We start from the raw sequence: 14,035 nt of genomic DNA, 5'->3' as shown, positions 1-14,035 counted from the left end.
TGATGTCCTCTCATCGTAACGTCCTTCGTAACGTAAGCACCCCCGTTTCTGTTTCTCTCTCATCCGGAGAACAAAGTACTCAAACGTAGACAAGTGCTCTTTCTCCCGTAACAGTCAACACGTAACGAGGCGGTGTCTCGTGTCTCTTTCTAGCGTTAGTTGGTATCCTCTCCTGATGATCGACGACTCGTTCTCCCCCGCCTACCTCCGGTGCATCAAAATTGCCGCCATGGTACTCCACGCTCTGCGAGACTTGAGCGCGTACTATCGGAAATAATGATTATCGAGTCGCTACGTTATTATCATGTCTGGTCATGTCGCATAAATAATGTAGCTCTACTGGGATCGGCTATACATTATTATTTACAAGAGAATTCCCATAATCGGCGAATTAGCACGATATTTCGAATTTGGAAAGAAGAATCAAGAACAATTTAACTAAATCTGTTTTATTCGTTATTTTCATTTATTGCGCGTAAAGATACACGGGAAAAATGATTTTGCTGAAGTATCTAAAAATTTAAGTAGACATAAATCTGAAAATAATTTTTAAGTATTAATATGTACAGGAAACTCAAACATGATGGATAATGCTGCAAAAAATTTTAACATTTAAGCAAATATTTGAATATAATTATTTTAATAGATTAACAAAATTTATTTTCAGAATCTGTATTTAGCTAAATTTTTAGATACTTTTTTCCTTGTAACCAGTAAAATATTAAATTATTTTTTTTTATTTGTAATTTATTCTATTTAATTGTGTTATAATTTAAAATGTGTTTGACTCTTGCTTTGCCCTTTATTTATTGTTATTTATTTTGTAAAATATATTATGTAATATAAGTTAAAAACATCTTGCGTTATGGCTATATGCTCCTTTTATTCTGAGTAAAATATTCCTTCATAAGATCGAAAAATTGTTTGAATTACCGGACCGTGTCCACTTTTCATTATCATTCCCATCTCACCAACGCATTTTCCTTTGCCCCTCGTTTTCGCCTCGGTCCCACAACGACGTTTTCTCTGTGTGAACGAGAACGAAATGTCGTTTACTGTGGGCGGGATTCGATCAAGGACTGAATCAGGAAACCAGACAAAATTGGACAGTCTCTAGTGTGCTAACGAAACAGATGAATCTATACGTAAATATCGTTTCGACGACAATCGGCCGTACGATGACGATGGTAATAACGAAAGCACACCAATGACTCTACATTCTATAAATTAAACAGCTTAGGCCCTGTGCACAATTCCGACTCTCACTTATTGTTAGAGCGATTCCTAATGCAAATGAAAAACGTGCCGTGCATTCATTGACATTGCGTATATCCGTCATGATCTAACGTAGCGATGCGTTATACATCAACTCGCGGAGGCCGGAATTTATCCGTGTTCGCATATAGCTTCGTTATCTGCTGTCGGGATGTTTGCATACTCGTCTGAATATTGACACACGCGACCTAGCGCCCGCGAGCCTCGTTTGCAATCCGCGGAACAAATCCGATACTACGATCGCGTTCATCCGCGACACTCGCCAATTCGCACGTGACGCGGTAATTAATTGACTGGTTAACATGACGACTACCTTATTATCGCGCCGTTGAGACTCGGGAACGCGAAAGCGTTTCATGCGCTCGTGAAAGGAATCAATCGAGACCCCACGCCGGGGAAACAGCCCTCCGGAAGGGGTTCGAATTGCGAATGCGGAAAAATGCAAAATCTCATATCGCCGGAACGTCGCGGATAGGTTCGATGGAAATTTACAGACTCGTCGATACTTCCGACGCGGTGCTGCACGCGCACGTACGTTATGTACATATGCATCAGGTCGGAACGGTGGACCGGGATAGCTGATCCGGGCGATGGACTAAAGTTCGAACAAACACACAGTATTCGGCGATTGATTGAAATTCCGTTTTTTTTTCTTCTTTTTTTTCTCTTCGAGCCTTTTGCGTCAAGCGTACCGTGCTTTTGAGAGAGAGATAAAGGCGTTTAGCGTTGTTCTACGGTAAGAACCTTTAAGAACACAAAAATAAGAGCAAAATGTACGAAATATGCAATTAACGAAAGGTAATGTAACAAAAATAAATTAAACTGATATATAAGTAAAATATGAAAATATAACTATATAAAGACGGAAAGATGACGTATGGTGAGAGAACAGGAACTCCAATCGAGCTGCATGAGTGGAATGAGAAATGTGTCCGTAATAAACGGCTGATCTAACGCTTTCCGTGAGTGATCATCGCTTACGATGCCGAAATCCGAATGCGTATCCCTATTACGGCGTGTATGCAGAGATATTACTAACCGCAAGTAATTTTCGCGGATGGCGGAGCACGATTACCCTCGTGTAAAGGGGGTACCTTCGGGGGCATCTGATATGAGCGTGATATCAGATAAGCGCGCTTACGGCTGCTGTTACGTGGAAAAACCGATGTTCATTTCTTCGTCCGAAATGCGGTAACATCGTACAATTGCGGTTGAAAACGAGTGCACAGATTTTCAATTCTCCTAGCTCTCAAAGGATTTACTTCGCTTTTCGTTCAATTTGACAAATCTTTGTATTCGAAATTATCAATCTTTGCTTCATCGGATACAGTATGGATGCAGTTGCAATATAGGATCGTTCCTAATATGTGCTGTACATTCGTGCTGCTATTCGCATTCAAATAAGAGCAACACGTCGTGGCCCGAAGGCTAATAAGAGCGCATTTAGCAAAGGACGGGAAGCAGATTGGTGCGGAGCGGGTTCCATGTAATTAGTAGGGCAGACCTGTCAAGGTTGAGAATCACTGCGAGTCTGCATCCATAGAGATGAAAGGGGCTGGCCATGGCGAGTCAAAGAATCTCCTGGAGCGCTTCTTGTTTCGCTCATCCGTCCTTTCCTTTGCAGCTGCGATTTTACCTTTCTCGGATATTACGTTTCAACTTATTGCGCAAATTAAAAGAAAGAAGGAATAGCGACTGTTAATTGTCTGTTTTCAGAAATGATTATATACATTGTTAGATAAATATTAAACTCTCTCTAAGAATCGCGATGTTAATCCTTTGAAGCCGTCAAAATTTGTTTTACATAGTTTTACATCGACGAAGTTTGGATCTTTGAGACTCATTCAATTTATGTTGACTAAAAAGCATTAAATATAAATAAATTGCCTGTATGAGTTCCCACAATTATTAGTATGTAAAAGATATATTTACAAGGCAAAAATATAGATATAATTCGCATATTATTAGAATATATAAATTAACTACAAACGTTTCGACTCTGGATTTGAATCTTCTTTAATGCGAAAGTCAAATACGATATATAAGTAATTTACTTATGTTTGATTTACTCTTGAAACTGTAAAACTATTTTTATTTTAACTTTCTAGAGACAAAAAAAATATTTTTTTACTGCTTTTGTTAAAAAAGTGACTTGTAAGTTAAGAATGTATCGATATTTGCATTATTTATACACATATATTCATATATATCGTTATATAGTCTTTCTAGAAACATTTCAGTGTTTAACGCTATATATATTTTTATCTTCATTTCTTAAATATAACTGATTTATACAGATTCCGAATTTCCCCCGAATTTAATTAAAAAATGAACGTTGCAAATATATAACACTCGCCCCTGAAAAGTTAAAAAGCATTAATCAATTTTAAGGAATCAAAATAATCTATCTAACTTCTCGTATGAAAAGAATAAATACTAAATTTATTTTAATAACAATAATTCACATATAGATGAAGAATATAATTGAAGTCCAATAACCCACCGTCAGTTTTAAAAGGTTAAACGTAACATCCGACAGAATATTCGGTGGGATATACTATTCCTTCGCCAGAATCAATATCTCCCGACACATAACTTCCGCAAAATGCACCGCCACGAGAGAAATATCAAGTAAGGAAAATCGAGCGTGAGATTACGCGCGTAACTTTACGTGCCACTTTATTAAGGATACATCATCTCCTTTGTGGAAAATCGATAAGTTAACCATCTCGCGAGTAGCTGAGGATCGTCCCAAGATCGATATTTAATCTATCTAGAATCAAGTTATTCGTTAAATCGAGTAGTGCGCAATATACATAGTTAAAGGGAGGATCGCTCTTTGCGCGTTTAATTCTATCTATTAAAAGCAACACGTCTCTTCATCTCAGCTGATACAGGCGATGCTCGACCTCGTTCTTGAAATTCTTCGAGCCGCAGGAAGCGAGGGGGGGAAAAAAAACGAACGATCCTGATGTTCGGTCGTCAACGGTCAAGTCGTTGGTGTTCCCGGCACGCGATATGAATTTTACGACCCACGAGAGTGTCGCATTAAGCGTCGCGAAAAACTTATCTCCACAAAGTTGCAAGAAGCGCCGAAGGGGCCAGCGATGTTTTTCCGAGATTTTGTTCCCTTTATTCGCGTGCCTCGATGAACGCACATCATACATGTCCCCGGTTATATTTACGTGCTTCTCGTAACGGCGAACGACGACATTTCCGTATTAATGTCGCTTGCCGTTTGAAATACGTTAAACTAATTGCTCTCGCGCCGCGTTATCGTCGCTCACCTCTCACGACTGGCATCTATCGAAACTCGTTTATCGCCCACACGCTCACGCGGAATCGCTTCGGGCCAGAAGCGGCAAACTTATATTTAGAACGTGCGTCTGCGTTGCACAATGTTGAACATCGAAAGTAGCTGAGCGAATGGAGGAACAATCTCGATAATTTATTAATTTATTTTCTATCGATTGATCTTCTATAAAAGAACACACGATTATCCTGTTTTTTCGTTACACACGATACGTCGTCATATCTAGGTTAATTTTTATCGTTTCTACAAAAAGTACATAGTTGGACAATTTATGTTAAATTTAATACGTGTCTCAAATGGTCCACTCAAATTGTGTTAAGTTAACAGAAGATGAATACGTTAGAAAGTAACCAAAATATTAAAATAAAAATGTAACTGTAAGCAAACTGTGGAAGCATATTTTTACACCAAAATTACATTTATAACGTTAAATTAGCAGATTTTACTTGTTTATCTTAACATTTATATTTTAAAATACATTTTATGTTATTTATTCATTTATTCGTAAATTATGTTATTTCAACACTAAGAAATATTGAATATCAATTTACATAAAATATGCAAATGATATAATCACATTATATTAAATTAACATTCAAATATATTGAAAATTCAGGACAAAATTTTAACAAACGTAGAGTGGACCATTTTTAATATAAATGCAAAATATTTTTTACCGTGTAGAGAAATTAAGTGATTTTTACATATTATACCTTGACATATTTAAAAAGTATTTGTAAGGTTGCGTTTAAAATTAATTATGGGAAATAATTAAAAGGAAATTAATATTTAGCCAAGCCGAGTACTACTCCTAGTATTTCAAAGAAAAGAATTACGAATGATCCATCGTGTATACTAAAGATTAAATAATTTTGCCAGAATTGTTTTTATTAAAAATATGTCGCATCGCATCTGCGTTTCACTAACTAAATATTAATCAAAATTATCATTATTGTTTATGGCACCTGCGATTGTATCACCGCACCGGTGACATATCGGAAAATATAAAATGCGCAGAAGTTCACGGCAGTTAATTTAACGTTAATGTCATTTCCCGTTCGTTTCGTCGGTGCATTTTCGCGCGCGCGCGCTCACGTTGCGTATCTCTCTTTGCATCCCACCAACAGAGCGAAACGCGTTTTATCAAACGAAAGGTCAGCCGGTGGAAATTTATAGTAATAATTTCCGGCGTTGCAAAAGTTGTTAAGCTCGTTGAACAATGAACGTGGGGGATGGCGGTTAAAGATCTTATTGGAAAAGTTCATGAACTGATTAAGAGGCTCTTTGAAGTTTATCCCAAAGTGGCATTTATAACGGAGATGCTAAATAGCGCTGCGGCATCGAGTTTAATAACGAACGTACGAATTTATCAAGGATATCTCTTAAAAATATGTCTCTTTCGTAGAAATTCACGACTTTCATGCGTTCGATACCTTTTTAATCTCTTTGCACTCGCGCTTTTCCACAAAACGATGAACTCTTTCGCGTGAGTGACACAACGTCACTCTCGCCCTTGGGAGGCGCGACGTTTATTTTGCGTTGACGAAGATATAAAAACGGTCGCTCTCGTCAAGAAGCGAGTCGGCTCCGGTACGATAGCGGGTGTTACACGTCGCCAATGACAACGATAAATAATCCCATCGCGTAACCCCTTCAGACCTCGTATACGTTATAATTTGCATCAAATTTGAAAACATCCGTTGCAATTATTTAGTTCTATCGACACCATCTGAGGTCAACGTTCACACGATAACGTATACATATTGGAAAATTTTGAAACAATTAATTCTCTTAGTATGAATTATTTAAAGTACTCTTAAATTGAATTTAAAACAATTGAATTTTTAACATGATTCCATTAAAATCGCATATTTGAAAGAATTAATACTAAGAAGCCTCGAAGTCTGATAAAATTTGCAACAAAGACTCATGTGAATGAACAGTCACACGTTAGTCATCGCATTGTCCCGTGATCGTCTCGTGATGTTCTTCAATTAATTTCGTCCGGTGTTAGAAAAGAAGATTGCGTTTGACTTTAGCGACGCGTTTCGCTGTTTTAGGAACAGCATTGCGCGTTCTATCGTTTCTATCCCGACGATGCGAGCACATGGAAATAGGTATGTTTATCGATTGATTGATTTGTCGGTTTACGCTCGGGCGAATTGTTGTCGAAAATGAAAAAAAAAGAGAGAGAGATAGAGAAGAAAATTTACGCGCAACATGCGCCCCGGCGAAATCCCGCGATGCATCGCGTCGATGACAATGGTTGTTGCACCCGGCTGGCGATAAATAGCGCCGTGCCGTGACATAGCGTCGGAGATGTTATTAACGACAAATATCTATCTAATATTAATCTCGCCCACGTTTCCCAGCGTGGTCCACGGGAGAGAGAGAGAGAGAGAGAGGAAGAGCGCGGAGGAGAGCACACGGTCTGGTCGCGCGATCTCCGGGGGACAGTGCTTCGACCGCATGTCGATTGGCCCGTCACCGGCGGTGTCGGCGGAAAGTATCGCTTGATGCACGTATATAGAAAAAAATAATACACACGCACACGCGTACGCGCGGAGGATTTTCTCCTGCTCCCTTAATCGAGACCGAAGTGAGATCGGCTGAACTGCAAGCGGGAGAAAGAGAAGGATATCGTCATCGATAGCGAGAGAGTCGATAGCGGGAGAAAAGCGGTGAAAGAGAGAGAGAGAGAGGGAGAGAGAGAAGCTATAAATCGGAAAAGAGAAAGAGAAGAGAACGGTGCAGAAGGATGCACACTCTCTCTCTGCGCGAGCGCGGAGTTTGTGAGTTGAAGAGAGATGTGTAAATCGAAGGGCGCGACGGAGAAGAATCTACGTTGGTGTTGGTGAGATAGAGTTCCACGTTCGAGAGAAGGAGAGATTACGTATACGCGTTCGTCGAAGGGAAACAGACCGACGGATCGGCGACAGCTGAGACCGTGTCTGTGCGAAAGAGAAGGATGGTGGTGTGTTAGTATTCAGTTTCAAACCGCGGGAGATGAAAAGAGATGGAAAAGACAGAAGAAGAGAGAGAGAGCGAAAGAATGGAGGGAGGGGAGAGAGAGAGCAGATGCTGTACAGCGTGGCAATTCGCAAAGTGAAGCGAGATGGCGAACTGCAGCGTGGGAGTGAGACGGAGATAACAATAGTCGACAGCGTGGCGACGAGTGGGGTTGCCGAAGAAGGGAAGTGCGAGGTGCGGGGAAGCCCCGCCGGGCGCCATACTGCCGTCGTCCGTTCGTTCCGTACAGTACGCGCCCAGCGGTTAAGGCGGTTTTGTCGCGGTGTCGCCGCCACCGTCATCGTCGTCGTCGTCGTCGTCGTCGTGCGGTCGTCGTTCCTTGCGTTTCTCGCCTTCGGTAGTGTCGCACGTATATAATACATTTCTTATCCGTGTCTACCTTTCACTCGTCGCGCGCGCCGACGCGTCGTCGTGCGCTCCGGACCGTCGCCGTCTCTTGCCCGGCATTTTTTTTCTCTGCCCCCGGTTTTCAATCACGGTGCGGTTTCCGCACGAGGATATAACACAGAGGCGTGCGGGGGAGTCGCTCGCCGCCGGTGTCGCAAGCTCTTTTCTTTAAACGGTAAGGACTCCGCGGACGTCGTACCCCGCCATCGTCGCCGTTGTCATCGTCGTCCCTGGCGGAACACCTGCGCACCGATACGAGGTGAGTGCGATACACCTGACGGCGATACACCGGTCGAGCGTGCAAGCGTGCGAGCGAGGCGAAGAGGAGAGGAGGAGAGGAGAGCGGGGGAACACGAAGTGCGACTTGCGAGTCGCGTTAAGGTTAGGTGAAAGAGCCGGTCGCTCCGCGCTCGCGGATTGGATTCCGCGACAGCAACAGTAGCATTCGATCGCACGCGGAGTGACGAGACTAGTTTTGTTGTTTCGGCATGTTGTAAGTATACGTAACTCGTACTGTACGCCCCTGGCGTCGTGTCTCTTCTCTTCTCTTCTCTTCTCTTCTCGACGCGTCGCTCTTACTTTCGTTTCCGCCGACGCACTACGAATTCTGTTCGGACGGCAGACGGAGAGGGACACTCGGCGGATCCGCTCCCGCTGCAACAAAGAGAATTCCCGATTACGACGCTAGACGATCCGCTTAGCTGGAAGGTCTAGAGATCTGTACGATAGGTAGGAGCGAGTAAGACTCTTAACGCTCTCAGATAAATGAGCAAGAACTGCGAATCGAATCTAACATTCTCAGCTAAATGCGCAAGAACTTCGAATCGAATTGCCGTCTTGGCGAGGCTTGTTACTCAATCCTCGTTATCTCATGATTATTTTGTGATTATCGCAATGCTCGAAATTAAACTCCACTTTCGACTGTTGATACCCGACCAAAACAACGTTCCAATCTCTGATCACGAGTTTCGATTGTGTCGATATTATTATTTAATCACGAATCATACTTGTCCCTTTGTATTTGTTATTATAATAAAAATACAGCGTGTTATACTCAGACATGATCAATAATGGTAGATGGAAATGTAATCGTAGATCGTTCTTCCGAACAGCAGGGCTCTTTTAGGGTGCAGATGTTCCCCGCATTTTACCGAGGCTAATTTCGTCGACGGTGAATCTCGCGCGATCGAACGCGTGGGAAGCCAGGGAGGGAGAGGAGGGGAGTCGGGGTTTTGAGGAGGACAGCAGGGAGGGATTTCGCGGAACGGAGGGCAGAAAGTGAGAGCTAGGTCGGAGAAGCGAATCGGGAGTGTTGGGTCGCTCAGGGCGAATCACGATGCTGCGGCAAGACGAAATGTTCTCCCCATGCAAGGTGGAGCGGATCGAGGGAACTTCTTGTGTCGGAAGTTAACACACAAGTTTTGCCATCGGGACTTCTTTTTTTTCTCCTTCTCTTCGAAGTGAAATTAAAAGCTGCGAGGGGGGGAAAGGCCGTTACGCTTGACGCTGTTAACGAGTTTCTTCCTTACCGAATTAATTCGAGCCGGCTGATTTAATTCGAACTCCCTGGTGCATTGCTCGCGAATATACTTTTTAAAAGAAAAAAGAAGAGAGAGAGAGAGAGAGAGAGAATCATTATTTTTTATGCGCCCTTTTATGGGATATTCTCCTCTCAAGCTTTAAATACATATATAGCGTTGTAAAAATTAAAATGCTCGAAAATGAGTGTAGCAAAAATTGGCATTGAAAGGCTTCATAAAATGTAAAAGAAAGAAAGAAAAAAAATTTTGCCCTTTCTTCTTTCTACAATACTATGTAAATTTTTTTCCATTTTTTTTTTATATTTTGTGAAACTTCGACCTTTGAATGCCAATATTTGTTATAATAATAATAATAATGAAGTGATAACAAAAGAGTGAGACACATAAATCTGAATATGAATAATATTAATGAGTGTATATTTACTTATTAAAAGTGAGGAATTTAAATACATAAGTAATCTAATTAGAGAGAGAGAGAGAGAGAGAGAGAGAGGAGGGAGAAGGAAAATGATAAGATTACATGGAAAGTTAATATTTATTTTTGCGTGCATTACGCAAAAATAAATATGAAAATTACGGCATTAACAGTAACCATCACTAACTTCGGCGAACGCCCGTTGATATTAATAAATGTTTAATTATTAAAACTCGATGGCATCATATCTCCATTAGGGAAATATATGCGTGCATGCGCAGGATGTCTCTCCCGCAATTTACAGCCAAATTATCCGCGATGATAAAATGTCGACGTAGATTATTTATCGTGGCTTTTCAACAAATTTTTCCTAACGAAACCCCGCAAATTAACATTCCGTTGAAGTGAGTTTACCCGAGATTGCTTTCGGAGAGGCGAGCGAGAGGATCTCGTTGCTATTCACCAGGACGATCGTCCCGTCAAAAGGCATTTCTGAAGTTCGTAGAGGCCGTCCTTACGTTTATACCTCATCGATGATGCATAGCTGCGGAACGTTCCCCGGCGTTTAGAGCAGGCGACACACGAGAGTCGGTCGCCCGTCTTACATTACGATCGTTTCCTCTCGCGCCCACTGCATAAATTTCGAGTTCTGGCTGCATTATGCATGCCGCGCGATGCACGAAATATTACCATAAGCGGTGGTGCACGCTGCCATCGCCGACGCGCCTACAAAGACGAATCGTTTTTCCGCGCCGTTTTGCCACGTCGGCGTTGTCTTGAACGAACGCATAAATTTTTAATCGCAGTCAAAAATTATTGTTCACTCCGCCGACCAGAGGCTGGTCGCCATATATCTATTCCTATCCCAAACGCGCTGGCGTCTGATTAGCCAGCGATTTCTACGTCGTTAAATTCGTAGACAAAGTTATCGTAGGAAGCATCGTTGCAACCGTCAATAGCACAGATACGATAGTTCTCTGCTGTCCGAAAGTTTAAACACGCTTTACGACATTTCGCTCTCTGGACTTCTCGCCGCTCGGCGAGAAGTTACCTGCGTGTATTTACGGTCATCGAAGGTCCTTCTCGTGTCTTCAGATACGTTTGAAAAAAAAAAAAGGATGAAAAGTTGCGAGAAAGGACCGAGCCTAGAAATTTCAAGGAAGTCAATTGTGATGAAAAAAGAAGAATGATGACCATCTCGACCTGCTGATGTGAATGTGCTCCTTGCCTTCCTTTTTCCGCGCTGGCCCGAACGATGAATCGAACTCTTTGTTTGATCGAAGAAAGAAATCCGTTCGTCCGGCATCGAACTTTTTTCGCGTGCATCAATAGCGAGATCCGCGTGTCCTGCGATGTGACGAAGAACCTCCGTTATATTTCCAAATCCATTATTCCTTCGTTTTCCCGTGATCTCCCGATAACCGATTTCTATCGTTCGCGGACATTCCTGTCGATCAAATCGTCGAATCCGCGAAACCAACCGCGGATTCTGCTTCTGACACGCGCGATCGTAGATTCGCTTAAAATTGTGGAAGTATTATTGTTATATTATTCGGGTTACCACAAAATTGGAAGTCCGAGAAATGGAAAACAGTCAGGAAATTCAGAGAAAAATCAGAGAATTTTGCAAAATTTTCTAAACAATTAAAATTCTTGACTTTAAAGAAATTTAAAGTGCCATAACGTGAGCTCACTGTTCATTAAAAACAAGTCACGTGATCAAAATTGATGAGTAGCAAGCTTACGATGCTCGACGCTGCCATGTAAAGGTATTTAAATATACAAGGTGATTTTAACATATTTCGTCATCCATCATGAGCAAATAGAGCGAATCGGACTGAGTCGAAAAATCCTCTACCATTTTGCAATTTTCGCAATAATTAACAAGATATTAATTACTAAAAATTGCTAAATTAAATATTGGTCTTGAATAATTTTTTACTCGAATATTATCAACTTTACAGAAAAACTGCAAGAGACAAAAATTATTTATTTTCTTCTCATAAAGTTCTGAGAATTTTTTTCAGAATTTTTTAATATCGTATTTTCTCATGTTGGTAAAAATAAGAAAATGCAGTACTAAAAAGTTGATAAAAAATTCTGAAAAAATTCTCAGAACTTTATGAGAGGAAAATAAATGATTTTTGTCTCTTACAGCTTTTCTATAAAGTTGACAGTATTTGAATAAAAAATTATTCAAGACCAATATTTGGCAATTTTTAGTAATTAATATTTTGTTAATTATTACGAAAATTGCAAAATGATAGAAGACTTCGACTCAGTCCGATTCACTCTATCTGTTCATGATGGGTGACTGTATATACATCACACCTACGCAATTTTAGAATACTACCAATTTAACAATTAAAAACAAGCATTATTAACAACATTAATAGTAATTTGCATTGCTACGTCAAATCAGTTTAACTCCAAATCAGGATGAAAATATTTAAAAATTAAAATATTATTGAAAGTCAGATAAATTGAAATTTGGTTTGGAAATTAGAGGAAACTCATATATAAGGTTTTATAATCAGCCCAGTATTGCTTGCCATAGTTCAGGCTGACAGAACTTTGGCCGTCATTTAACAGCCAATCATTTGTCAGTTATGACCCAGTATTGGTTGACAAAACCTTGGCTGTCGCCCGTCAGTTGATAGTCGTAGCACTGACTAAGTATTGATTTCGTTAACTGCTGGCAACCCTAAATGAAAAGTTGTGAAATTTTAGGATGGGGATTCGTCGGTCTTGTTTACTCATACAGGAGCGCATGATATCCAAAGATCATTGTTTTATTAATTTACAGATTTAACGTTAAGAATTAACGTTGAGAAATTATCAATCAATTGCTTGCACGATTTATGTGCACGGATCGTAATGGTATCGTGTAATTTAATCATCTCGTACCCGCATGAAGTGTCATCATTGATGTAGCTTTACAGTACTATCAACCGATTCGCTGTAATGTCAGAGCCCTCTCTGCTACATTTCTCCTACGCTCCATTCACAATAAACGCTATCCCTGATCCGCTCCCTCACTTGAATTCCGCGATAAGATAAAAGCCTTTTCTCTATCTTTTTCTCTCTTTATCCCTATATTTATTACATCAAGCATGATCGTTCCTTCAAGCTTTAATCATATTGACTTATCGATTATCTTGTCAGCGAATCCTTTCGAAATAGTGTTTCCTGGCACCGCATACATCGATAGGGAAATCTCGTTGAGACCGTTCAGTTTGCTCGAGGAAAATATCCCGAGGGGCACTTACGGAAATTTAACCGCTCGGCGAATTAATCGCTCCGTTCTGTGCCTTCGACGCGAATCCGCCTCGTTAATTTCGATTTAACCGGGACGATTTTTCGCCTTCCGCGGAAAGACCCTCCGGGCAATATTCTTATCTCTCGCACAATGAACATTAATGAAAAGCCATCGACGTGCAGCCAGCTCTCTCACGCTCGTTCATTAAGACTCATTAGAGGAACCTGACCTCACCCGATCCTCTATGAGTTATATAGCGCGGATCCTCTTCATGCACGCTTCTTTTGATACGCACCATAATATATCATGTCAGATTGGAGGTCCGATCTATGAAAAGACATATATTCGTAACGACGTGCTGCGAAGAAGAATACCCTCTACACGATGAGTTGAATGCGTTCGTAACAATCTTGTTTCGAATAGCAAGCACACTGTAGGAAAAAAAATTTTGTGCTTCAGTTTAGGCATTCAGTTTAACCAAATATTTTGTTTATATATGTATATATAACAAAATTCAATTGCTTCTGCGAAATTTTTCTATTTTGTAACAAAAATACATATTTGTTTGTACTAACTAAATAGTTTGCATAAAATTACAGTTTTGTTCTGTACGTTTTAAAACTAAATATTTTCGTTCGATTACATTTTAACCGAATTTTAAACGAATTTTTGTTGTTATAACAAACTTTCGGTTCATAGAATAAAACATTTTTCCTAGTGTTGTTAAAAAAAAATTTACTCGTTTTATAATATTTTCCCTAATTACACATATATATAATACACACTAAATACGCACATATATAATATATTTTTCT

The 14,035-nt window shown here is 40.4% G+C and overlaps 1 protein-coding gene across 3 annotated transcripts in view; it reads left to right on the top strand.

Moving 5' to 3' along the window:
* The window catches only part of LOC105154018 (uncharacterized), a 70,973-nt gene that overhangs the window by 22,129 nt on the left and 34,809 nt on the right, over positions 1 to 14,035 (top strand). Inside the window, exon 1 of one of the 3 annotated variants that reach the window (XM_011069242.2) lies at positions 7,813 to 8,264. The exons of 1 other annotated variant lie outside the window; for it this stretch is intronic. The gene's annotated coding sequence lies outside the window, so the exon portion shown is untranslated. Of the gene's footprint in view, positions 1 to 7,812; positions 8,265 to 14,035 lie in introns of those variants that run through there. One more of the 3 variants, XM_011069247.2, reaches the window with a different exon arrangement.

The sequence above is a fragment of the Acromyrmex echinatior genome, chromosome 6, assembly GCF_024713525.1.
Source record: "Acromyrmex echinatior isolate Ae372 chromosome 6, ASM2471352v2, whole genome shotgun sequence".
NCBI lineage: Eukaryota > Metazoa > Arthropoda > Insecta > Hymenoptera > Formicidae > Acromyrmex > Acromyrmex echinatior.
The sequence above is the reverse complement of the archived record's forward strand: the minus strand, read 5'-3'. Positions and strand labels throughout refer to the sequence as shown.